This window comes from Mixophyes fleayi, chromosome 7, assembly GCF_038048845.1.
Source record: "Mixophyes fleayi isolate aMixFle1 chromosome 7, aMixFle1.hap1, whole genome shotgun sequence".
Lineage (NCBI taxonomy): Eukaryota > Metazoa > Chordata > Amphibia > Anura > Limnodynastidae > Mixophyes > Mixophyes fleayi.
The window spans coordinates 10039777-10051546 of record NC_134408.1 but is presented as its reverse complement, the minus strand read 5'-3'; positions in this window follow the sequence as shown (position 1 = coordinate 10051546).

Here is an 11770-nt window from a genome sequence, read left to right as displayed (position 1 = left end):
CACAATTAAATGCAAACTAATTCTAAAACACACTTTGATGTAATACTAAAAAGCTATAATGTAACATTCACAAACATAAAGGTAAAATAAGGATACTGTGACAAGAGATGAAATATATGACACTGTTTGTAAACTTACCTCTGCAGGCTATTGTCTTCTGTAGAAAGCTGCTCTCCTGACGGTTAGTGATGTGCCTCAGTTATAGGAGATGTCAGCTCATTTGTATCGCATTCCATGAATGATAATAAAATAATTTACAAACACTTATTTATTTTTCTGCTGTTGTTACTGAGCCAGGGGTCAAAGTTTACCAAAAGCCTTATAAAATAGCAGAGGTTCAGCAAGAGGCTATTTCCAATGGAAAAATAAGATGTTGGAGTAAGGCATAATCGAAGAGTCATATAGTGATTGGTCAAGCCCCATTATCCTGATCCCAAATCCTGGTGGGAGCTTACAGTTCTGTTATGATTTCTGTAAACTCAATGTTATTTATAATTGTGATGTCTTCCCTATACCCAGCATTCATTCACTAATTGAAAGGCTTTAAGCAGCTCTCGATTTAACAAAAGGGTTGAAAAAAAGATAGACTTCCCCATGCCAGGACTCTTTAAGAATAAGTTGTTGGCTTTTGGGTTAAATGGGGCCTCATAGGCAAACCAAGGGGAGGTTTCCTAGTGCCTGGAAACCCTCCTCCAAACCTGGGGCACTGTATAATTGAGGTGGCTAGACCCTGCCCCCGCTTCACACGGCTCTGCTTGAAAAGGGAGAGCTGCGTGCACCTAATAGTAGTGCACTCAGCATTGCCCTTGTATATTATGGGGATAGGAAGAGTTGGAGAGCAGCCAAGAACTGTCTAATATTATGGCCACGCCCCCATGCATGCTGGTCACGCCCACTGGTGGCGTGGTGTGGAAACCCCCTCTACAAAGCCTGCGTTTGCCCCTGGGCCTGGTCACTTTTCAGAGAATGGCGGACTAGATTTTAAGACCCAACAGACATTATGCTGCTGCCTGCCTATAGTCTCAACTGCCAGTCGCTTTTAACTAGGGTACAGGCAGTATTAGATTCAGTTTGAGAGGCTGGGTTGAGAGCCAACCCAAAGATATATTGTATAGGGATGGAAGAGGTACAACACCTGGGGGTAAATGTATTAAGTGCTGATTTTTCAACTTGCCACTATTCTGTGAGATTGCAGTGAAAATTTAAAGCGGCAATGGCTTTATAGGCATTGTTTTGCATTTAAAGCCATTGCTGCTTTAAATTTTCACTGCATACTTTCCGAATAGCGGCACTTAGTACATTTGCGCCCTGGTGCATAACATTGGAAAAGGTTTGGTAAAACCCCAGCTCATTAAGATAGAGGTTATCAAAAACTGTCCAGGTGAATATCATTGAGCAAAGCCAATTTATATGATGGGTGTACTGTAGATTATCTGCCAGCTGTAGTGTATGTTGTGGTGAGGTTAGTGGGATCTAGGCCACCAAAAACTGTATGTTCTCTCTTTGTCTTCTCTGTCAACGGTGGTTTTATCTATAGCCAGTATCTCCAATGTCTACTATACTGTAAATAGGAATCCATGTCCGATTATAACCTTTCCAAAGAAAAGGTGTTTTCTCCATTAGGAATCTGGACTCCAGTTATGGCATGATAGTCCGCAGGACTGAGCTTCACAACAAATGTTCTCTGGTGCCCAGGAAGGGAAGGCCACGAGATCTGCTGCTGGGATCCAGACCTAGTAATGAGGAGTCCAGAGAGCTATAGTCAAGATTTAGGACAGTTTTACTATCATCATCCAGAATTTCATATTTCGAGCTGGAGAAAAATATGGAATTTTAAGTACCATAATTAGAATGTATAATGTGTTACATGTACTAACACTAACAATGTACAGGACATGTGTGAACAGTTCCTCTTTCACCAGGATGAAATGATGATTTTCTCGATACAGAGTGAGTCCTATACAATGGGGGGCATTCAATTCCCCGCCATGTGCTACTGGACATGTCCGCGATGTCCGGTTGCCCTCATTTACAGGTACTATGATACCCAGATATCATTGATTTTACTGCGCATCTCAATGGGGTGCAAGGAAAAGTGAAGATAGACGGCTGCGGAGTGCCTCCATAATTATCCCAGAGGCACCCCGCAGAGCTGGGAAACTGAATTCTCCCCTATGTATAGTAAATGGTGCATTCATCCACGGCTTTTAACATCTTACTTTATTATTACCATATATTGTAGCATATATATACTGTACAGTTATATAATGTCATTTTATTTTATGTTATTTTTTTTGTTGTCTTGTTCATTTTACAGTAGGGATCTGTAACAGCGTTCTACAAGGGTAAAGCCTTTACTTGGCAAAAGGTGGAGGCTGTTTAAAAATAAATAAAAGGGAATGTGGGTCACATGTTCTCTGGACAGTCACGGATGTGTCTCTCAGGCCACCTTCTCTCCAATGTCCCATGTATGTCATATGATCATATGTGTAAATATCTCTCAGAGGACTCATACCAGCTGGTTGTACAGTAAAATCCTCAGCTGTCTTCTGCGATAAGGAAGTTAGTGGGCCTGAGTCATTAAGGGGAGCAAAGCATAAAAAAGGGGTAACGTTTGCACCTGGGCAAAACCATGTTGCATTGGAGGGGGAGGTAAATTTAAAATGTAGGGACAGATTTATAGTTGGGGTAGGGCATGTCCTAGATCAACTTTAAATGTCAGTGTAGTAATAAAGCTATTAAGTATTTGTGTGGTAGATGAAAAAACAGCCAGTATTTAACTTATGCGCAAAATAATGAACTAATTTGCACCCCTTGCATTGTAACAATGGTTTGTCCCAGAGAACATTTACTCCTTTTTTTGCCTTAATGACTCAGGCCCAGTGTGTATTGGCCTCAGACCAGACTTTCAGGACCATCCTGTTTTTCAGACAAGAAAATAACTGAACCATAAATTAGAATAAGAATGTATTATACTGTACTTGTACATAGGTGACAGGGACTGTAAACTGGATGTACCCAGGGCATGCTGCACTTACAAAGATCAATTAAATATATGATACAATTTAACATAATCATTTTTTTGAAAACATAAGTATACTGTAGTGATTACTGTCCACTTACAGACATAAGGTGGAGAGCCAGGGCGTTTCTACATCTATATGTGGGGGCAAGTGGGGACTGTGCCCAGGCTGCCAACAAACAAAGGTTAGTGTTGATCATTGTTTACAAAACGAGTATATTTACAGTGTGCTGTACACGTTGTACACCGCACTATGCCAGATAACAGGTAGAAATGGTGACTTCGTCCAACAGAACAAATATTTACCTTTTATATCAGGTTTTCTTTCACTAGGGGTAAATCGCTGAGTGCCATGCTGTGTACAGTAAGTGCCACACTGCCCCGAAGCACGAATGTGAAACCCTGATCCCCCGCCTTGTATCATTTTACCTTGTTTACACTTTATATTCACACTGTATATAATATTTATTTTGTTTTGTGTTTAAATACAATAATGTTCAATATTGTATATTTGTGTACCTTTAGCATCATATACCATTGCATCCTCATTATTATCACATAACACAGTTCTGAATTAATATAACCCAACTGAGACCATACGTTACAGATCAGACCGTATTCATATTTGTATAGATTAACAATTGATTAAGGGTGAAGCAAGCCTTTATTTGCACAAAGAAGATTACAGCAATTTGTGCTGTATTGAAGGCTGGTGGCCACGTGACATAATCTTTTTAACTTTCTTTTTTTCTCATTTTTGATCCATTAAAAAAAAAATGCTATGAGGGGCTGTCGTGGTCCCCGGGCCCTGCCTGTGCAGCCCGGTCAGTTTCTGCTATAGTGGAACTAGCTAGACTGGTGCCAGGGACCCCATGTTGTGTGCCCCCCAGCATTGCCCATAAGTGCTGGTGGTTGGGATCGAGCACACACAAGATACATCAGGAGTACACAGACTGGCCACATCTCCAGGTTTACATGTGCACGTCCTTACTGTAGCTCAGCTGCACGTGCATGATTAAATTAGTGATAAAGAATGATGAGTCACGCAAATATTATTAGGCACTGTACACAGGAACTCAGCTGTAATCATACATAACATGATTGCATAATATGAAGACACATTGTATGTTGCATGTTCATGTAATGTGACATCAGTCAGAAAACGTGAGCATGTCACAAAGTTTGTGAAGCTGAAGAGGAGAAGGGGGCTTCCACGCACCCACACTGCCCAGTACTGCCTTCATACGTGTACCCAGTGCATAGCTCACCCAGATGAGCTCACATCTAGATAAGAAATCACAAGTTATGAGGGGTGTTAGACAGGAAGTGTGACAGACGAACAGAGAAACATATCCAAGATGCAATGCTACAAACATAAACACATATATATATATATATATGTAGATAACAAGATGTAAACAATGGCGCTCAATGCAGTATGGTAGCTATAAAATGATATGATTCAACCCACATATACACCTCTTCCACGTGAGGAGGCAGCCTTCCTTCAAAACTCTGGCTGGTAAGGCCGGAAATAGATATGATAGGTACAACAGAGGGAGGGCGCAATGGTGATGTTAACAGATTATGCTGAACAAAGTGGGTACAGAATGAATAGACATATGGATATGATACAAGTCTCTGGGTTGGTATCCAACAATATGTACAGTTAGTCCAGTTCTCAGATCCAAATGATAGACAGAGTGACCAAGCGTATCAGATACTGATGTGCAAAGGATCAGTTCTAAAAATGCCCGATAAAGCAATACAATTGTTACTTATGTGGAGCTAGCTGGACCAGTGTGTCTCAGCTTAGCAGATTCTCCACTAATATGTCAACAAGGGACAGAGGTAATACAGAGGTATGTGTAATAATACAGTTAACAATTCAATAGTTGGGAGCATACCAGAAAGTAAAATAAAACCAGCTTATCTGTATCAGGGTCTCCAAGAGGAATTCTTGGCTCCGTCTAGTGTGTCAGGAACAGGCAAAACAGCAATTGCAGTATGCAGTAGTTCTTGGCCTCTGGCAGCCGTCCCCATACAATCACCGCTATCAAACTCCAATCAACCGAAATAGTAGAGATAGAGGAGCCATATAGTGTAGTAATTTATGTACAAATAATTTATTCAGCAATCATATAAAATGCAAACTCACATTATACAAAATAATTAGTGGAAATACTCAAATTTATATATATATATAAAAGATAATTTATAGAAAGACAACCCCTAATTCCCCATCTAAGATTCATTGCCTTTGCAATAAACTCTTGTGTTGGCTCCCTACTTCTTCTGGAGAATCCCCTTTCCCAATATCACCCTCAGCCCATCCTCCAATATCTGAAGGAGCAGCCGGTGTGTTCACAGCGACTGACCCCAGGGAGGGTATCTCTGGAGGGCATCTGAGGGTATCTGTAACTATAGGAATATAACGGTTTTTTTTCCATTTTTATCCCTTATACAAATTCAGAGGGAACGAAGGTTCCCCAGCAATATACTATATAACCGGTTAAAACATTGTTGCTGACCCATATGCTTTAATTCAGATATTACATGAACAATCATTATCGATGTGCAACATCCAAGTCATCCTTAAAGAAAGGGATTCTGCACCATTAATAATAGCTAGGAGCTCATCACCCAAGGTGCTTCTGCCCCTGCTGTGTAATCAGCCATGTACATCGGGACAGGCACTCTGAGGGCAAGTGGTGATCTCCCTCCTCCTATACGATGCACACACAGTGACACACACTACATAAACAGGGATGTGGGTGCTCACAGTGAGAGATGTCTGGGTGCACAGGGAGAGGTGTCTGGGTGCACAGAGATGTCTGGGTGCACAGTGAGAGGTGTCTGGGTGCACAGAGATATCTGGGTGCACAGAGATGTCTGGGTGCACAAAGATGTCTGGGTGCACAGTAGATATGTTCCCTGACCCCCGTGTTTTGGTTTTGTTTCTGAATTAACTTTGTGTTTTGGTTTTGGTTTTAGCAAAACCGCCCTTGCGTGTTTTGGTTTTGGATCCCTATTTTTTTTTCTAAAATCCCTATTTTTTTTTCTAAAATCACATAATTTGGCTCTTTTTGGTTCCTACGTTATTATTAACTTCAATAACATTAATTTCCAGTCATTTTCAGTCAATTTTTGTCAAGTGAAAAGAACACTGCTACCCCTCCTGTTTCTGTGTGAGCAATGCCACTGAGCAATGTCACTGGAGAATGGAGAGTGACAAGAACACTGCTACCCCTCCTGTTTCTGTATGAGCAATGCCACTGGGCAATGTCACTGGAGAATGGAGAGTGACAAGAACACTGCTACCCCTCCTGTTTCTGTGTGAGCAATGCCACTGGGCAATGTCACTGGAGAATGGAGAGTGACAAGAACACTGCTGCACCCGTTTCTGTGTGAGCAATGGCACTGAGCAATGGCACTGGAGAGTAACAAGAACACTGCTACCCTTGTTCCTCTGTGAGCAATGGCACTGGAGACTGGAGAGTGACAAGAACACTGCTACCCCTGTTTCTGTATGAGCAATGGTGCTGGATCTCCTGGGTAGGGAGGTACTTATGGAATCCAAAACCCGCGAGATCCGACAACGCAACAATGACGTTTTGCCTTGATTAAGATCCGAGGACGTGCGAAACTACCGAGCCGGCTCGCCAGCCTACTCGGATCCCCTAAGTGGGCTCGGTTTTAAGAAAATTTAAATTTTGTACTGCATACGTGTATTTTATATCCAAACATATCATCAGAAAGGATGGTGCCTTAAACATTCTCTTGGGTAATTCACTACAATTAACTCTCTGATGCTCTTTACTTGAAATAAAATAATATCAACAATAGTAATAACAATAATGCTTGAAGTCTTTTATATAAGCCAAATTAAAATTAATTGTCAATGACAAAAGGCAAAGATGATTCTCTTGGCACACACACATTTCCCTGCATCTGTAAGACAGTACATGCCTGCACATTGCTGATACAGGTTCACAGAAACCCCTCAGTTATTTATACAACAAGAAGAGAATATATATATATATATATATATATATATATATATATATATATATATATATATATATATATGTGATGAGGAACATAATAACGACATTCAGCAAATTCTACAAAACTCCCTTCCTTGGAGAGGAAGTATCTACTAAGACTAAACCAAACGGGTAACGATGCAGAAGTGTTTTAAAAGAGGAAGAGTCACCAGTTCTGCATTTGAGAGCTAGAAAATGTCCTGATTGGGATCCACTGAAATATAGACAATAGAAACTTAACCAGTGACCAGAATTGCCCAAAATTGACTTTTTTTACAGAATGGTTTTGGATCGCAGAGAAAGTTTCTTAAGCAATTTCCACATTCTCTGAGGTCCAAGTTATTGCAGGTTCTGGTCCATGTGGTTTTGCAAATGTTGAAATCGGCATTGACAGAAAACTCTGCCAGAAATTATAAGAATCAAATCTATTTCAATGCAGTTTAATTCAAAAAACAACAAACAAACATTGTGGTAATACATCTAATTATTAAGACATTGTATATCAGGAACAAGTGAAGAAATGAAGATCTCAACTTTAAACACAAATTACATATTAAAAAGTGGTTATCAATATTGTAGTGTAAGAAATTGACTCAGAGAAAGAAAAATGTCCTTAAAATAATACTGGTTTTAATATGGCAGATCAGTGGTAGGATATTCACATAGATCCTCCAGACAGTGCGGCCATAGACAGGGATATACCCTGAATCTACACATCAGACATAATAAACCTTCATTAGTATTCAGACAGATATTACATTTTCCGCTAAAGGGAAGCTTATTATTACTACATTACAGGAATCATAACTGGCTCCATTTTACTTTCATTCCATCCATGGAAAATCTGTTTCCTTGTCTCTGTAGAGCATCATCATTATTCATTTATTTATATAGCGCCAGCAAATTCTTTAGCGCTTTACAATTGGGAGCAAACAGAGTAATAAAACAATACTGGGTAATACATACAGAGAGGTAAGAAGGACCTGCTCACAAGCTTACAATCTATGGGCAGTTTATATTCATTTCTTGTTACAAAACTGAATATACAGTTAAGAATGGAAGCTAAAGACAAAAGACTAGAAATAGTAATACACATAAGCTATATGCTCCCACAATATAAATGTAATATTAATAACAGTGGCTGAAGAGCAGTAAACTAACATGCAATATAATTGAGTGCTCAGAATCTCAGAAATAACAAGGAGAGGGTTTGTACAATGAAATACTGGGAGTGAACTAGGAAGGATCCCATGTAAGGGAACGGCAATATACACGATTAGGAGACGTTAGAGGAATTAGGTCATTGTTTGACCTTTTTTTATAACATAACTTTGTCATTCATCATGAAGTTGCATGTTGCCATCTATCACTAGCTGCCGCATCTAATTATATTCAGACTTTAACTCCTGCTTGTTCTTAAATTCTGAAGTGGGCGGAGATAGAACATTGTGTAGCCAATCAGATCATTGGCTGATTGTGCTGATCTTGTGCGAGGCAGTGATCTGTCTTATGTGATGGGGTAAATGAGGGCAGGGCAGCATGGGACAGGGGCAGTGTCATTATTTGGGGGTGGGGGGGGGGGGGTGGGGGCACACAGGGATTCACAGTAATAAGCAAGAAAGGACAGATTAAAAGTTACAGATGTAGCAAATGTTAAAATATCTTTTAATAAGTGAATAAAGAAAGAATTTCAAACAAGCGCTGTACTACCAGCTGCAGTCAGATACAACCAAAATCCAATATATACCAATTGTGAAAAAGTGAATCAAAATAATCTATTATGGAATAGCCGAGCGCTGTTTATCTCTCATATAAACATTCCTGTTTAAAAAACGTGTTCAAAGTGATCAATAAGAATTAATACTTATACTCGGATTTAATGAATCCCCACTTTACTCCATCGATGAATGCAGTAATCAAACATATAATAAAAAAAAACCACAAATATAGTGTAATACCATCAAAACAAGTAACAAGATCTCCCGGGCCTCTTAAGTATTGCACTTACAGAGATATTTCTTGAGAATGAGCATCTAAATGGTTTCTTTATCTATTAGCCTCCAAGGTGTTCTTTTCCCAGATTTTAAACAGATATTATTTCATTCATATGAGTATATGGAAAAAAGGGGTAATTTCAGTACAATAAAAAAGTATAGCAAGCAATTTATTAAAGTATATTAAAATCCAAACTTATAAAAATATATAAATGATTTCAGATACTCCTACCAGACATATGTAAGCATAATCGCAGAACAAAAATTATATTTAATGGTCTGGACCAGCGGGATCGAGTTTACACAGTCAGATATTCATAAATGTTGGAGAATCACAAGAATATTTTCCACTTGACACAGCTCCACCAACGCATTTTGACCTGTTGTCTTTTCAAGGTAACCTTGAAAAAGACACATCTGATGGTGTAAACTCGATCCAGCCCGTTAAAGATAATTTTTTTCTGTGATTATGCTTACATATGTCTGGTAGGAGTAACTGGAATCATTTATATATGTCAAGCACTGTACCCGCTGTTCCTCTGTGAAGCAGGGACGGCCGCCTGATAGTTCCAACAGGGGGCATCCTGCCTCTAAGCAGCGTCACCGGCTTTCCTCGTGCCATTGGGCGCATGCACACTGACACGTCACGTTGCAAGGCACCGAGACGCTTCCTTGTTTTGTCGGTCAGTGTGCCTGACCGCCCCTCTCCTCCTCCTATCACAGCTTGGCTGCCTCTATTTAAACTCTGCTCTTGCAACATTAAGGTGCCAGAGTATCAGGTTTCCTGTTCTTCAGCATTACTGTATGTTCCTGCTCCTGTTTTGGTTCTGACACGGCTTCCCTGACTTCTCTACTGGATTGTGCCTGTTTGCCTTCGTTGGGACCCCGGCTTGTCGACCATTCTCCTGGATTCCGCTATTAGTCCTATCCTTGTGACCTCGGCCTGTCTGACTTCTCTGTGGATCTCCCTTCGGTACCGTCTATTCCTGATTGGCTTTTGACCCGGACCGTTCTGACCACTCTCAATCACTACTCTGGTAACTGTCTAGGAGGACCGCAACCCGGGTACACTGAGCAGCTAAGCCCAAACCTCCTTGCTGGGGTCCCTGGTGAAAACCAGGGGTACGTTAGACTCCGCACCTTTTGGTTCAGTAGCGTAAATACCAGTTAGTGGTTTCTGAGCATCTGAAGTCCACAGCTCTCCACGAAGCCTGACAATATATTTTTATAAGTTTGGATTTTAATATATTTTAATAAATTGCTTGCTATACTTTTTTGTTATTCTACTGAAATTCCCCCTTTTTTCCATATACTCATATGAATGAAATAATATCGGTTTAAAATCTGGGAAAAGAACGCCTTGGAGGCTAATGCATAAAGAAACCATTTAGATGCTCAGTCTCAAGAAATATCTCTGTAAGTGCAATACTTAAGAGGCCCGGGAGATCTTGTTACTATATGAAGATGCTTGTAATTTTATTCACATTGTGAGTGTATTTACAGAAGGGGGACGAGATCCTCTGAAAATTTAGCAGCACTGTTGAAAAACGATATAAAAATTAAAAATTATTTATTTGATATATTTTATATTTACATTGTTAATACATTGCACAGTTTTGATGGTATTACACTATATTTGTTTATTTTTTATTATATGTTTGATTACTGTATTCATCGATGGAGTAAAGTGGGGATTCATTATATCCGAATATAAGTATTAGTTCTTGTTGATCACTTTGAACACGTTTTTTACAAATGTTTATATGAGAGATAAACAGCGCTAGGCTATTCCAGAATAGATTATTTTAAAATATTTTGTAATGCTGGTCAATTCTGATACCATTGTTAGTTAGTTCAAACTTAGATTATGGATATTAATCCCATCATAGATGCACAGTGGTGCCCGTCAAAAAACAGATAGCATCAAATATAAGTTCAAGCCAGATACATATATGTGTGAAGCTACTGGTGCAGGAAATCTGTGCGGTCGCACAAACCTCTATAGAACGTCTGGTCATCAAGTGATTGGTGTGAATGGCTGGACGGCACGATGTTTGTATAAAAGTAATATGTCTGTGATTATTTTGTGTCTTTAAACTTCAAACGTCTCCCCTGTCTCCTATATTTTTATTATTTACACCAGTAAGGGAGGTACATTATGCCATAACTGACACAATAAAAAAGTGTCTTAAGTTAATTGCATTTAAATTCAGATAATTTTAAAGCAAATCCACGGATATGTTCTAAACACACGTTCATGAGTTGGATTGATTTAAAAATAATGGCATGCAACTCTGTCTATATAAAACTCTCAGGAAACAATAGGGACTCAAATACGGGATGACTTGTATAGAATACTTACGGTTGTACTCTGCTCTGTGACAGGACTGGCAAAGCTACATAGTTTCTATGTAAAATGTGTCTAGGGGAGGGGGCTGGGTATATTGCACCAAAGGTTATGCATCTGCAAAAGTTATGGGCAACAGCAACAAGTGCCCGGTGGGCTGCCAGTGGCCCAGAGAGTCTTCATGTGCGGCCCCCAGGACTATTCCCCCACTCTGACTTATTCTCTGCTTTATGTCATAAGTCAGAAAAGAAGGCTGAATGATAGCAGATGTTTCCGTATTATGACTATTACGTATATAATATATATAATATATTAATAATAATAATAATTATAATTATAATATTATTATAATATTAATAAT